General features: G+C 37.7%; 1 long non-coding RNA gene across 1 annotated transcript; it reads left to right on the top strand.

Annotated features, from left to right (window-relative positions):
- The first annotated feature begins 802 nt into the window (after window positions 1–802).
- LOC108444771 lies at window positions 803–15,800 on the top strand. The gene is made up of 3 exons (XR_001859455.1): window positions 803–1,225; window positions 10,703–10,798; window positions 15,604–15,800. It is a non-coding gene; the product is annotated as an uncharacterized LOC108444771 (long non-coding RNA).
- Window positions 15,801–16,046: the final 246 nt, after the last annotated feature.

Raw genomic sequence — 16,046 nt, 5'->3', positions numbered from 1 at the left:
ATGAGAGGGAGGCTGTGGTTAATTTGTTGCATCAGTATCTCTAATTATTAATTTCTAATAGCTGCAAAATATGCTACAGCTGACAAAGAGAGCTTTGAAATATCAGTATTTTAAACATTAGCTGTAACATAGACTCAAATTAATGTTCCAATAATTGTTCTAGGTTTGCAAAGATGAATTTTTCAACAAACATCCTTTGGTAATGTCTGGCCTCTTCTGCTTTTATTGAGCAAAGTATTTTAACTGGCATGAATGTTCACAGAAATTTAACACCTAAAGATGTTATGAAAAAGACTTGTGGGCAATTAATTTTACATTCATAATTAAGTCTGTTCACAGCAGAAGTGTTTTAAGTGTTCATTCACCCTAGAATCAGGAGCAGTAACACCTAACCAATAATAGCTAAAACTACAGCCCTGACAGTGTCTATACAAATGAAATGTTTGCATAATCAATTTGCCATTAATACATGAAATTAAAAATACATTCTAAGACAGAGGCATGCAAAATGAAATGCTTCTGAATAACTGGTGTAGTTTAGCAAAATGATGATCTATATGTAGATATCGTACAGCATAGCAAAAAGGGTAAAAGCATGGGATATGTTCAGATTGTTGCAAATGATTACTTCCCCAGAGTCACACACTCTGAAATAAAATTCTTTTTGTTATTTTTGCAAAAACAAGGGAAACCATGATGTAACGTGCCAGATTTTTCAGAAAAAAAAAAAATCTTTCTGTTTAGATGCTTGTTATTAGTCCTTAACTTCCCTTTGTATCTCACTCATCAATTGTGGAACAAACATCCTCCCCTAGAGTTAAGTGATTTAGGAATTGCAGTTGTTATATTGCAGGAAAACATTATCAAGGTTGTAGCAGTGGGGAACAAAGACAACAGACCCCCTTGTATGTCCAAAGAAGATCCGTTTATTGCCAAAAATCACCCCCTCTTTATACCCTTAATCTCAACTGACCACAACTGAAACCAAACCGAATTTAACAGAAGGGCAGCCATTGGCTGACACAGCTGCAGTGCTGCTGTCCACTCATCCTATCACCCAATCAGCTTCCCACTCATATGCTGCCCACGCGTTCCTCCAGCCAATCACAATCTCACTGCCAACTGTCACTCACCTGACTCTCTCCCCACTTGCAACTGCCTCTCAGCCTTCACCCAACTTCCAACCATCCAGCCTGCAGCTGTGCCTTGCCCACAGGACCTTCTGGTGAGCGTAAGCCTCAACCACTTTAACAAATATAACCCCATATTCCACAAGCTTGAATGTCATAGCCATGGTTACCCATCAAAGATCATCCAGAATTTTCTTTCAATTGCTGAACAAATATTTGAATTCATAAGAAATGGGACCCTGAAATCTTATATAGCTATTGAAATACAGGTTTTTAGCCCTTTCACTATGCCACTTTCACTAGCATTTCATTAGGACCAGTATGTTCTACACCATGTAAAAATTACATAGAATCACATGGGCTGATGGGGACCTTAAAGCTCATCTAATTCCAAACCCCCACCATAAGCAGGGACACCTTTCACTATCCTAGGTTGCTCCAAGCCCTGTCCCACCTGGCACTGAAGACTTTCAAGGATGGGGCAGCCACAGCTTCTCTGGGCAACCTGTGCCAGGGCCTTAGGGAAGGATTTCTTTTAATGTCCCATCTAAACCTGCTCTCTGTGAGTATGAAGACATTCCCCTCTTGTCACTCCAGGCCCTTATCAAAAGTCCCTTCCCCAGCCCTCTTGGAGCTCCTTTAGGCACTGGAAGGGGCTTAAGATCTCCCCAGAGCCTTCTCTTATCCAGGCTGAACAGTCCCAGCTCCCTCAGCCTATCTCCAGAGCAAAAGTGCCCAGCCCCTAAACATCTTCCATGCCCTTCTCTAGACTCTCTGCCATACGTCCTTATGTTGGGAGCCCCAGGGCTGGACACAGTACTCCAGAATCTGGAACATCCAGATCCTGATCAGAAGTATCCAAATCTCTTTGGAGGAAAGAACTTGGAGAAAACCTCTCTTCAGGAATCAGTCTTACATGCTTCAGTGTTTCCAAAAGCAAAGAGGGCAGTATCAATACCTCTCCTTACAAGGAACCTGTGACAGACCATGTCCATAAAGGCTTTCCAATCCTCATATACAAAAACTTCCATAGACGTTTCAGTTGTTTGGATGTGACTTTTGCAGTTCAGACAGGTGAAAGCTTCCTTAACTAAGGGGTAAGTTTTGTGCTCTAGGTATCAAATTTGCCTGGCCTTAATAAAGCTGCAAAATCCCATAGGATGCACCTGTAACAATTTCCAGCATGAAGACCCCACTGCCCTAACGTTCCTTTGCATTGCCACACACCTTGTCAAATTTTGTTAGGTTTTTTAGGTTTCAACCAATAACCGCAAGAGCAGGTAGAGGAACAGGGAGGGCAGGAAATCATCTTACACTTTTAAACAGTGTTTGAGTCACATCTGTCATCTGTGTTCCCTTTGCCCCCTGTGTGCCCAAGAGGGATGGTCTTGGCAGCTTTAGTGCAGCTGGAGCTGAGGTGTCACCCTTTTACTCTGCCAGTCACACGTTCTCCATGCACATTCATTGTCCATTCAAAGCCTGAATCAATATATCCAATGCTAAGAACAAAGTCAAGTTACAGTAATGTGTGCTGCATATAGCAGTTTTCTCTCTAAGGTTTTGGCATCGGACACAACATACTAATAATTTCACAGTTCCTGTAAAACCTCTGAAAAGTGCCTGCATTTTTGGGTTCAGTAAATGCCATGGGTTTTTAGCTGGAGATTTAGCATTTACTTGATTGTCTACAGAATTGATAAGGAGCAATGATTTGATATTGCTTGTCCTTAAAAAGTAGTTTTTAATGAAATACAACCAAGCATAAGTCAAAAGTGTAAAATGTTATTTATACTAGATTGCTGTGATCTACCAAGTTTATAATGGTTTTGTGAGGTGCATGCTATAATAACTATTCTTGACATCGTGTTCTGTTTTTAAAAACAATTTGTATTAAGCAAATTTTCTCACCAGCTCAGTTTAAAATTTTATTTTAATTCCATTAAAATGAAATTTTTGCATATGTAACAAATTTTGTCTCCCACGTTTTAAACATTAAACTACTTTGAAACTTACTGATTTCTGACAAATGAAGATTTTTGAGCTGATAAATTTTTCTCCTGCCTGTAGCATTTTAAAATGCAGTAACAAGTCAAACACTCAGCACAATATCTTTGTCAGAATTTATGACCACAAAGCTGCACAACACTGGAGATTACTTCAATCTAACACAATAATTAAAACATGATCCCTATTATTTAAAATGCTAGGCATGCAGTATTTCTTACACACACTGTATTGGCATTTAAAGAGGAGCTTCACTCATGTACACAGATTTTATGTAGCCTCTACTACTTTTTCATGCCATATGTTTGCACTGCTGGGTTTGACCGGGAGGAACTGGTCATCCACATGATGGTCCCATGTCCTGGACAGGCTCAGGGATCATCTGAGATCAGTCAGAATCTGGCCAATAACAGGGAAACAACCACACATTGCTCCTCTAACCTGCAATTAGCAGCTCACTAAGATATTTGCATAGCTATGTTAAGAGCAGTGATCGGATCCCATTTTCCCAGACCTAACACTTTCAGGCAGACTCTATTGACATGTTTGGCTCCGTGACCTTTCATGATTTGATTTTGAAGGCAAATTTCATCACCCTCAGGAGAACTGCATTCTGCAAGTTGCCAACTGTAGCTGAAAACTTCTGTCAGTGTGACTGTGCTAGAAACCACAAAGTGAAATATAATACCAGCTGGGTTCGAACACTTTAGAGAATGTTCCAATCTAGCATTTCATTCCTTTGCCCAAACAGGATATCCACAGTATGTCTAACAGCTTGGACTCCATTTTCTTGGCCTGAAATAATTTTGCATCCTGGCAGGATACTTCATTCCCTGTGCAAATCTCTGTCTTTCACTTAATGCTTCCAAAACACCTAATTTTTCACACCACACTTTGCTCATTATTTAGGGCATCCTACACTTCCAGCAGGGAGAGCAAAATAATTTGAGATAGTATAGCATTAAAATGTGCCTGTGATTTTAAAAATCCACATAAAGTTGTTTTTTGGAGAATTTCAGACTTCAGCTTCTACTAAGCTTTTTATTCATTGTGAAATCTGTTTCCAGCATGAAGGTTATAAGTTGTTCTTTTCAGAGAAGAACAGAAGTAACAGATAATGCAGGGTTGATATGGGGCACAGCTAAGTTCTAGAACATTATACCAAATACCAGACCTTTAATTTCTCTAGTTTCATTCCAATCTGAATTGAATCAAAATACATTTGGATTGCCCACTGCAGAACATCCCTGTAAGTAAGATAAACTCATTTTCTTCTTCTTGTATTCAATGGTGAAAATGCTCAACTCTCATTAAACAAAACTTTTGACCTACACTGGTTCATACTGAAATTTTCAGAGGAAGCATACTGCAGAATAAGGCCCAAAAAAAAAAAAAAAAAAAGGAATATATTCCCATTTTAAGTGGTTCAAAGGTGGTAAAAAATGTTAAACTTGGCATACTTTCAACCCAATAAAATTAAAAACATGAATCAATGGAAAAAATATAGCAAAAGGATAAATGTATAAATGACAGAGTAATTTCAAAATCTAAAGTACTTTTCTAACCAAACTGTACAAGCACTCCCCAGTTATTTTTGGCCAGATATGTTCCCTAGGATTGTGCCTACTTCTTGAGTTGAGCAATCATTTTCCATTAACATTTCTACCAGTCCAAATTATTCACTTAACTTTGCTGAAGGATAATGCAGGAAGCTCAAAATCATGACTGACATAAATATATTCCGGTCATTTGTGGACTAGAGCTTCTTTCTGGTGATTTCCACGGGATAGAGATTGGTTCCAAAAAGACTTATTACCCATACCATATCCTTATGCATAAAGATACAATAATCACAGAATATGGAAAAAAGTAAGGTGGAAAGGGTGTTAGACCATTTAATCCATTCATTGTAGCTTATGATTCAGAAAGCAATTTGCATAACCTGCTCTAAAAGACTTTCTATGTAACGATGCTTCCTCAGTTTCCCAAAGAAATATTTCAATGATTCAGCTCTCTTACTGTTAGAAAAGGACTTTATATAATCCGAATTTTCCTTCAGGGTACTTTCTTCTCTTTTTTCAAATAAATATCAGAATAGTTCTTCATTTTTCTTTGCAGTGGTTGACTACATATTTAAAGAGTTTTGATGAGTCTACTCAGTTTCCACTAGTCTAACCCCAAAAATGCCAGTTCCTCTCCTGTTAGGAAATACTGAATTTGCTATTCATGATTATTCTTTATTCTATCCCAGTCCTTCTCCAACTTCTCAGAGTCTTTTTTTTCAGGTACAATGCCCAAAACTGAATCAAGCACTCTTTACAAAAGGGCTGTGTTTTATGTTTTAGCTTTCTGTTAAAACATATTCCTGAATGTTGCTCATTTAAATAGAAGGTAGTAAGTGGGATTTCAGGTTCTGACTCCAGGTGTACATACAGTGCATCTGTACTCACTCTAAGCTCAGCACTACTAATATGTGCAAGTTTGCAAAGAGCTTTTTACCATATAACAGACTTATATACTCAAATTCAACCTGGGACATCATGAATGAGAGCTCTTCCTGTTCAACTGTTTTAGGGTTGATCCTTTTATTTTATTTCATTTCTGTGAGGAGGAAAGATTTGTCAAATATTTTAGGTAAAATTTTTCCTACAGTATTTTTAAAATATCCCTGTTATGTAGGCAGATTAGTAAGTTTATTTTCACTCCTGATTTATAAACTCCTGTTAAAGAAAAAACAAAAAACCAAAAAAACCCCAGAAAATCTAATGACCTTCAACTGGTCAATTTTTTCCAACTACACATTTAAAAAGTATTGTTACTGCAAAAGTCAGAACAAGTTATTATGACTTGCTGAGGAAATAGAGGGATATTACAATACAATCAACTTCCTTTATTGATTTTACACTTTGTTCATGCTATAAAAGGAAAAGTGCTTCCTTGACACTGCCACAAGCATATTTGTTGAAAGAACATTTCTAAATTGAAAATTTGAAAGCAAATATTCAAGAAAATGTTGATGCAGTTCGACACTATCATAAACCCCATTTTAATTTATATTCAATTTATATGCTTTCTTAAGTTCTTTTTTCCAGCACTGTTTCAATAAATCAGTAGTTAACACTTTCAAGCAAGTAAGAGTTCATTCAGACTTACATTTACAATGGACTTTTATAACTCTAGGTGACACATTTTTAAAAACTGGAATAATCCAGAAGAATTCAAGCTAATTCTCTGAGTGCTAAGAGAAGTGATAGTGCTTCATCATGCATTTAGCAGTGGTGTTATACAACCTTCACCAGTCCAACTATGGCATGCATGCAATTCAACACCTAAAGCATTACAAATGCTCAATGCAATCAATTCTCTGAAAGTTCGTATCTATGTTTTATATGCAAGCAATACTTATTTTTAATCCTCTGTTTACTCACATCTCTCTTGCATATAAAGAAATTGTTTACAACTTCTTATACAAATTAAAATCAATCGTGCGTGTCAAACAATTCAAAATAACAGCAGTTGTGCTGGTAACTTGCTACATTTTGAGCATGGATGTTGTTCGGAAGCAGAGGAAGCCTTAAATTCAACAAAATTACCCAGTTCTACTGGCTTAACTTCACAGTAGTCAGCTGACTGCTACAGCGGAAGATAATTTGTTCCAAATCATTTTAATGCTATAGAGGCACACTCAGTAATGTTATCTTGGGCAGAAAGGGTACCATGAAGTCTGTCTGAAAGCATCAAATAGCATTTGCACTTAGTGTGAAAAATCTAAACCTACTCTTTTTTCACAATAAAAGTCCAGCCTCTTAAAGGAAATGTATTTTTAGCCTTATCTCAAAGAAGGGCAACTGAGCAGTTTCCTACTGCAGCCCGAAGTTTACATAAAGATGATTCCATCTCTAGGTGCTAATCAAAGGTCATTTGTAAATGATCAGAGGATATTATGAAGGCTTGCCTCTATGGAAACTGAGATCACCTTTGTTACCTTCAAGCCATAGCTATGAATATATTTATTGTCCTGTGGGCATATAACAGTGACTGATGCACTGATTAATGTGTGTCTTTTTATGCTATAAAAAGCCAGGAACTAAAACCCTGGGAAGGCCTCTTTCTCCATACAGTTCAGTAAACTCATTTCAGCTTTCATTCACATAGATCTGCAGTCACTGTACAGAAAAACAGCACCCATAGAGCTTTCATGTTGAAAAACAAGTCTTTCCGAATTCCTAAATGTTAACCCAAATCCTGCACTTGTTTCACACATTGTGGGCATCAAGGCACAATTGTACCCTCTTGAGAAAGATCTGGAGAGAGGATCTACAGTACTTCCTATGAATTCTCTTAGAAGGACTGGGGCTTGAGTAAGGGCACAGAAACTGTTTCAGAGCAATTCTTTGTTATATGAATAATATGATAACAGGAAATTGTAACAATTCTGATCAAGTTTAGATTTTTGAAAATAGCTCTCAAATTCATTACTGTATTTTGAAAATGCAGTCTTAAAATACTTTTTTTTTTCTGTGAATTCTGCTTTATCAGAACAAAGGGTATAAACAAGGACTTTAAGGTTACTTGCTCTACTTAATGCAAAGGTACCTATCTCTTCCTGTGGAGGCAGGAAATGCTGGCACAGGAACAGGGAATTCAAGTTACACACACTACTTCTAGCTTGAGTGGGCAAGTACTAAGGATTTTATCATTATGCAATTGCACTTTGTTGGATCTCAGTGTCCTGACATGCCTTTTACAGAACACTATAGCATGAACTCTGTGAAATGTCTTTTGCTGGTTGTTTATGCTCTCTTATATGTATTTACACAACACGGCTTCTGTCATTGATTTTTTCATATCTGCTACAGAATGTCAGAAGACTTAACAAGCTGTAGAGTCAGATACTACTTTTTTCAGATAGAGCATAATAAAAGGAATAGTACTTTTGGTCTGTCTTGCTCCCCTGCCCCCAAATTTCACATTCAGAGAACTACAGCTCAAATTAGTAACCTTAAGCTTAATACACGGAGTATCATAAATATTTTATAAAAATATTGGTATGCTCCAAATATCTTCTGCTTTTGTTACTAATTGGGACTTATGACCTTCATTCCAAGTAAAAATGTTAAAAAAAACATTCTGACCTTAAAGAGATACTAAATAAATCAGTTAATGTATTTTTATCTTAGAACTGTCACAGGGGTTTCACCTTCTAAAGTTAGAGCTTTGAGGAACAGATTCTGATCACTTCTACAAAGGTTTTATACTGATATTGATGCATTATGCTCAGAAGAGCTCATCCTGTCTTACAATACCATGAGATCAGAATCTGCACCTCTGCAGTCTTCTGCAAATGCGAAGAAAAGCCAAAAGAGAACATGCCTTGACTTATTCCTTGTATTTGCAAAGGAATACCAACCTGTATCCAAGGTGCCTCAACTGTCTGGACTTCATCCTAAGCAAAGGTTTCCAGAGGCAGCAAGGCCTTGCACATGACAGTCAGGATCATAATCCCAGGGCAGGGCTGAGTTCTCTCACCAGCATTTGATGTTTGACAAAGCAAGAAGATTTAACTGAGGTCAACTGGAGACAGCCTACGCTGAACTCAAGGGTTGGGCTGATAACTGTTTGGGATAGCTACATGCAGACTCAGAGATAAGCATCAGTAGAGATCAATACAGCGAAAGCAAAACCTCCAGAGTTAAGAAATCATACAGCAGCAGCTTAAAAAAAAAGAAAAATCAATTTTTTTTCCCTATCCAGAAAGCTACTAGCAAGATTATATTTGGGTCAATGCCACTCAGACTTTTCAAATCACTACACCTTCGTGGACCTTATATCATACCTATTGCTCCTACAGCCTCATCTCCTCCCTTTTTCTCTCAAAAATGAGGAAAGCTAACAAACCGGAACCAAGTGTCACTCAGATTTCTTCTTTGGTACTGCAGCTTTCCACTAACCTTCACACAGGACTGTGACCATGAAAATCAGTGTTTTGATGTGTGGGTCTGCCTTCCTACAGCCAGGACTGCAGGGTTGGATGTTTTACATTAGAATTTGTTTCTCTTTTGACCCTGTAAGTCTGGTTGCTGTTGAAATAGATTGGCCATTTTCATACTATTGAATTAGGTGGATGTAATACAAACTGGAAATGTTTGCAGTGTGTCCTAGGAGAAAAGTTCCTTAGATGAGGAGTCTTCTGTTTTCAGAATTAGAAATATATTGTAGAACCCATTAAAAAAAAACCAAAACAACATCTTCTGCTTTATAGTTTCCACATTGGTGTTTCATTCACAAGATTTAGTGAAGCCAAAAAATGTAATTTAAAATTTATTAGAAAAAGTAGGTAAAAAACATTATAGAAAACTAGGAGTCAAACAAGTTGAAAAAAATTTTATTGCTGTAGTATTTTCTAGACACTCTACAGCTCTAGAAAAAGAAGAAAACGTATGATCTCTGAAAAACATTTTCTTCTTACCCCTTCCCTCATTCCTACCCAACAAAAAGAAGAAAAACAGAGTATCAGCAACAAATCTAACACTGAGACTCAGATTGGAATTTCCTCTCTATAAATTAAATTACCCACATATTCAGCTGATATTTGCATTAGTGCCAAGGGAATGGAAGAGAATTCACCTATGCACTGAGGAACATCCAGCTGCTGAAAGAGCCATCAGTGCCCTGTGTGACAGCCAGAGGCACCATGGAGAGGCTCAGCACAGATTTACAACTTGGGCAGCCAGAGTGACACAGCCCTTCTGAGAAGGCTGCTGAGATTTCAGCTGGGGCACACCCATAAATTTTCCTACAATCCCAAACAGTTACAGTCCTGAACCAACCAAACAGGCAACGTAAAGCAACTTCCTCCAGAGCAATGATAATCACACAACACACATTATTAGCCTAAGAACCTTGCAGATTCACAGATATCATCTGTTCAAGCATCAGAAAAATTTAAGAAGCAGAAAAACATTTCACTGTGTTCTGATTTTCACCCAGATTAAATGACAAGTATTTTTAACTTACCTCAACTACAGTTTTCTCAGGTAAAGCAGAGTTTCCTCCTATAAATAAAAAGCTCAAAAGAAGCTTACCTCAACTACAGTTTTCTCAGGTAAAGCAGTTTCCTCCTATAAATAAAAAGCTCAAAAGAAAGTTTGCAGACATCAATTTGTGGTCAAAAAATACAGAAAAAACTGTTTCATATGCTGCTTATAAATAAAATTCTCTCTTTACCAGACTATTCATCTATCTTCTGTTTTCTTCCTGTCCACCCTCCAGGGCTCCTGACACATGATTTGTGTAATCCCAATTATTCATCTGATAGCCCACAACTGCATGCTCTCAGCTATTACATTATATAAATTGTGCCTTTGTGTAAATTACACTTCACCAAAATTCCTGTCTCATGCATTTTGTCAAGAGACAGGCATCTCTTGATTCACTGTTTCTTTGATTTGAGTGCTTGTACAATACCATGTTCTCTTCCATAACAGAAATTTTCTTCTTTTTTTCCTCCTTCAAACTTATCCTGATTGCAGTTTTATTTCTCTTTTCATATTATTTGAAATTTCCAGAGCAAGAAAGACTATGGGTTGGATGATTGAACAGTATAATGAAGAAAAAGGGAAGAGCAAAAAGCAGCCATGATTTGGATGAGCTGAATTTTAAAGGTTAGAACTGAAATGCTGTTGTGGTAGTGGTATAAGCAGAAACTTGCAACATATCCTGAGGATATTTATTTTATCTTCACTGCTTGTTATGATCCAAAGTTGTAGCATCCCCAGTCTTGAATACCCTTAAATATATTAGCATAGAAGCCATGTCCCTGTCCTTTCCTCCACACTAGCCCTTCTCTGACGGTACTGGGGCAAAGCACAGCACACAAAAGGCCCTGGAACAGGTGAGTTGTACATGGCTACCTGCCAGCCCACCCTCTCGTGTGAATATCGAGTCTATAGAAACAGATCTGCTAGAAAGATGTTCAATGGCAGAAAGGGCTAAATCAGCTTCACTGGCAGAGCTTGTTCTTTAGTTCATGCCCGAAGTGAGATGGTTACTGCTAGTACTAAACCTAAGAAAAAATGGTTCAAGGCTCCCTCCCCCCACCCCCCCTGCTAAAGAACAGCAGTTTACCCCATTAGTTTTGTCTACAAGGTCAGTGTAACAAGCTACTATCCAGAGGGGGCACCGTTTAAAATGTCATATATATAGTTAATCACTGTGGAATGATAGAGGTAAAATAAGGTTATGTCATCAGCTCCTCTATGTCTTCACTCCAACAAGAGCTTTTTATGAGACTAAAGAATTTTACAGTTGTTTCCATAAAAGCTGTACAAGTTGTAGAACTATCCACTGAACTTAGTAAAAGTACTAATTGTGCCAATTATTTCTCCCTAACTGATAAAAGTGTTGATAAATATGTCATTACAAAGCTTCTTTACAGAGCTATTCCCCTGAAAAAGAAAATGGTAGCTTTATTTCTAGTTGAACATTACTACAGGTTTTTTTCCCCCACACCTAGTAACAGACCTTCTGTAATCATGACTATTCAAATGTCTCTTAGCCACATCTCTGACAAATGAGTTATGGTACCTGAAGAGCCACTGCAGGTGACTCTCCTCCTCTGTATGGTATTTAGTTATTAAAACAAGATTTTGATGTTTTCAATAAGTGCAGAGGAAGGGAACGAGCAATTTCTCATTTACTTGCTTTGTGGGGAATATTTCCTTCCCAGGAAGGGCCATTGTTTATAGTGATCTGAAGCATCCATATTTCCACCAGTAAAAGACAGAATTTAGAGTCATTGCTTAGCTGATAATATTAATGGCATTCGAGATTGAAGCTGAGGAAGGTGAAAATAACTCATCCCTCTGATGAATCAGTGGTTGCAAGGAGTAAAGTACTGTGGGAATTTGTGCTGAAAAGAAGCAGGGAAAGCTTTACACAAGTTTGCAGAACAGGTATTAAAAAGGCACTATTTTACATGCTATTTCCTTATTCATGTTTTTCAAACAGTTGGCACTGAATCTTGCACAGAGAACATACATCAACTACTTTAAGTTGACGGTTTTTTCTCCAGTACTCAGAAATCTTTCTTAGCATCTTTTTCATTACAAAGTCTGTGATTAACCACCACAGGCTGAATATTGTGGTTGAGAACATAAGCTGGTTTAAATCAGCACCAACCTTGTGAAGTTGTTCAATAATGTCAGTTTTAAGACACAACCCCGTCACTGGGTGTGTAAAGCTGCCTTATCCTTTTGGCATTGTATCACTAGAAATAATAATATATAGGGCTAGCCAGCTAGGAAAATCCTTGCCTGCTTTTCATATAGGCCATATATTCTGGTAAGAAAAAAGGCATCAAAAAATCAGAGCTTGCTGCATTAACAAAATGCAGAATAGAATAAAATTTCATTCCAGGGAACAAAGCAAGCCTACATCTCTGGTCACAAGTGTTGACTTTCCTTTTCCATGGTAAACTGAGGGACAGCACTTGGACTGCTAAGTGCCACTCCCTGGGATGGGAAGAGGACACGATGACATGAACAGGAGAACTGTGCTTCTCCGTGTGAGTGGGATTGCAGCCTTTGGACTGAGTGGGGATTTCAGAGTGGCACTGGCCACCTGTGAAATCTTTAGCTCAAAAAATAGAATTACATCGAATTTACCTTAGGACATACCTTGACAGCAAACTCAAACATAAGTTAAATTCTTCACAAAAATATTACTGAGGTGGCATATTGATAGCTGGTTTGGGTGGGTTTTTATCACTGTAAAAGTGTCACAGGTATACAAACACAGAAATTGATGCAAGGCAAATCATCCTCTTTTCACCATAAAGTACACTTCCTTCTAAGACCTGATTTTTCATAAAATTGAAGCAGGTTTGGTTTGGGTATTTTTTATATAAGCAAAATAAACATAAGCTATTTTTCCAGTAATAAACCTTTTTATGTCTGGAAACAGAGCATTGAGAAATTATTTCTTTTTTGACATTAGCTAACCCAATGTGAAGTTGTGGTTATTTATCAAGTGATTTTGTAATATTTAAGCAAACAAAAGCTTGGAAAACACATTGCTAATGAAAGACAGAAATAATTCTCTCCCTGAAACAATTCTACTCTAAATGTATGAAAAATACAAGAAGAGGCAAATATGCCCACTTCTGTAACTGAAAGTATTTTTATCAACTATTAATCACTCCCTTTGAAAAACACAGGCTTAGACCCCAAACTCAGCTCTGCTTTTCCCAAAATTATTTAATTTTAATTTCTTGAATTAATTGGGGAAAGGAGAGATCAGAGTTATTTTTAAGAAAGAGCATGCCTTGGAAAAGCTATGCATGTATAGCTAGTCATACATGTCACCAGTACCCAAAAAAATTAGCCTACTAAAATAAATAAAAAAGACAGCAAAATATGAATGGAAATGTTGCTGTAAGAGCCACCATTTATCAAGCACACAAGCTACTGCTCTAGGCTGCCAGGGGTCACTGTCAAAATAAGGAAAGAGGAGGGCTGCAAGGAAAGCATTCCTCCTGTGAGGGTCAGGAGGGTGTCTGGTGTTCTCTGCCAGTGGGAGCACTGACTGGACTTTGGAGGGTAGAAGCTAAAAATGTGATCAAGGTTTAAACACCCAGACACAAGATACCAATTAAAGGGCATGTCAAGGGAGAGGAATAAAACACTTTTCACCCTCTTTGGGGTCAGGAATCCCTTTGCTCCATTAGCCAGGCTGTTAGTTTGGACGCTTTTTTTCCTTTGTGAGTGACAACTCCTGTTTCTGCCCCTGCCCAACTGACAAAATGAGCACCGTTCAAAGGTACCACCCCTGGTTGTACACAGCTGTAAGGGTAAGGATTTTCCTTTGCTATCAGTTAGAATCAGGAGACCATCATCTACACAACTGACTGCCAGGCTGGGAGGAAATAGCCTTGGCATGAGCTGGGGGAGCAGGGGAGTTCCCCTCTTCTCTAACAGGGACATTAATTACAGCCTCTCCTGCAGCTCCCAAATGGAGATAAGCAGAGACAATCTGATCATCTGACTTAAACTTGTCAGCTGAGAGGTAGAGTTTCACGTTAGTAGAGGGGAAATAAATATTGAAAATCTCCCTTTACACTTGCAGGCAAAGGCAAGAGTTACATAGTTCTTAAAGTGAAGCACTTAGTGTCAATATCAGTGGAAATTAATGAGCTATGTGCCATCCCTGACCTCACAAGCCGAAGAAAAATTTCTGACTCTTGAGACTATTTCTTCTGGCTAACTCTATTATTCCTGCACAGAGACACAAAAATCCAGACAAATCTTGATTCATAAAAAGCAAGATGTCACATTTAAATACCTGATCAGATGACATTATCATTTGCAGAAATTGTAAACATTTAATAACTTACCTACCTTCAAATTTGATTAAATCCATGACTATCCCACTACAATGACCTTGTGGACAAATGCATAGATGGAATATGGTAATCACAAGGGCAGGGCATGTCACCATTTGCAGAGGATTCTCCAGCACACGATGGAAAGGAATAGTTTATTGCTGTGTGGCGTTACGTTTTGGGGGGGTTTTGGTTTTGTTTTGTTTTTAAACTAGAAGTAAAACATTGTTCTCACTGAAAATAATGAAGGAGCAAGACATTTTGAAAAAACTCCCCATTACAAGGAAAAGTTTCTCTGAGCATTTCAGATCATCTGAGCTGCCACAGACTACCAACTCTCATGTTCATTCCAAATCTAATTTTTTTGTAATACAGTTCTGGAAGTGTTTGCTATAGCAATCCTTAGAAAAAAAAAGCATGAAAAATTCTGTTTATTTCTGGATTCTACCCTTTGGAACTGTAGCAAAAGCCAGGAAAATAAAGCATCCCTAATGCATCCCTGTAATCTCAAGGAACAAAGGGCAGAGGATGCCATAGACAAGAGGTGGGAGCAATGTCAGAATGCCTGAGATCAACATCATTGTAAAATAAGCATTGGCATAAACAAATCAAGGGAAATGGTTCACATTTAAATTCCTTGAAGCATGTGGCTTTTTCTCCTTACATATGTACACACATGTGCCTGCAAAATCACAGACTTTTCCAAGGACAGGTGCTTCAAGAAAACATTTTAATTCTAGAAATCTTTGGTCTTAGTCTACCTTTTAACTCTTTTGAATCTGTGACTAAATAAGTACATTATATCAACTTTGAGAAAAAACCCCAAACCAAACCAGTCTGTTTTCAAGGAGATCGGTATCTTTTCCAAAGCTGATTTAGTAATGCAAAAAGACAATTAACCCTTATAGAAAATTGTGATCAAGACAAAACTTGGATCCAAGATAGACATTATAGTTCTGTTCAGACACAGAAAAAAAAAGATTCAGAGATAACTTTACAAGCAATCTCTCAAAGGTAGGAAAGATTTCATTATCTATTTTCTTAGCATTCCATTCTTACATGTTTGTTATTTTTCCTATATAAACACAGCTAATGAATCTGGAGAATTTAAAGTTTCAAAGGAACATAATTTTGCAGTCAGAGAAAACTACCACACTTAAATGAAACATGACAAAAAGAATGGCTAAGCTTTAAGAAACATGGCCTGTGGAGTTACCAGAGACCCGATGGTGTAATCAAGCCTAGAAAGCAATGAAACAAAAATAAAAAAATAAGTGCTTAAATAAAATTGCAAGTGCCATTGACCATGAATTTGGGGAAAAAAAAAAAATGTAGAGTTATTCTCCTAAGTCCAAAATAAGAGAACACAAACAAAGTCAAACATTTCTTCATTATCTTTTCTGCACTTGCACCTCAAATGGGCATTTGAAAGAAGCAGCATCCCCAGAGCAAGCCCCACCCCAAATCAGTACCCTGACAACCCTGACCTTGGGTCCCTCTCCTTATCCAGTTTGGTTCTGCTAAGACACAAA

This window comes from Corvus brachyrhynchos, unplaced genomic scaffold, assembly GCF_000691975.1.
Source record: "Corvus brachyrhynchos isolate BGI_N302 unplaced genomic scaffold, ASM69197v1 scaffold262, whole genome shotgun sequence".
Classification (NCBI taxonomy): Eukaryota; Metazoa; Chordata; class Aves; order Passeriformes; family Corvidae; genus Corvus; species Corvus brachyrhynchos.
This window is presented reverse-complemented; position numbering and strand designations above follow the sequence as displayed.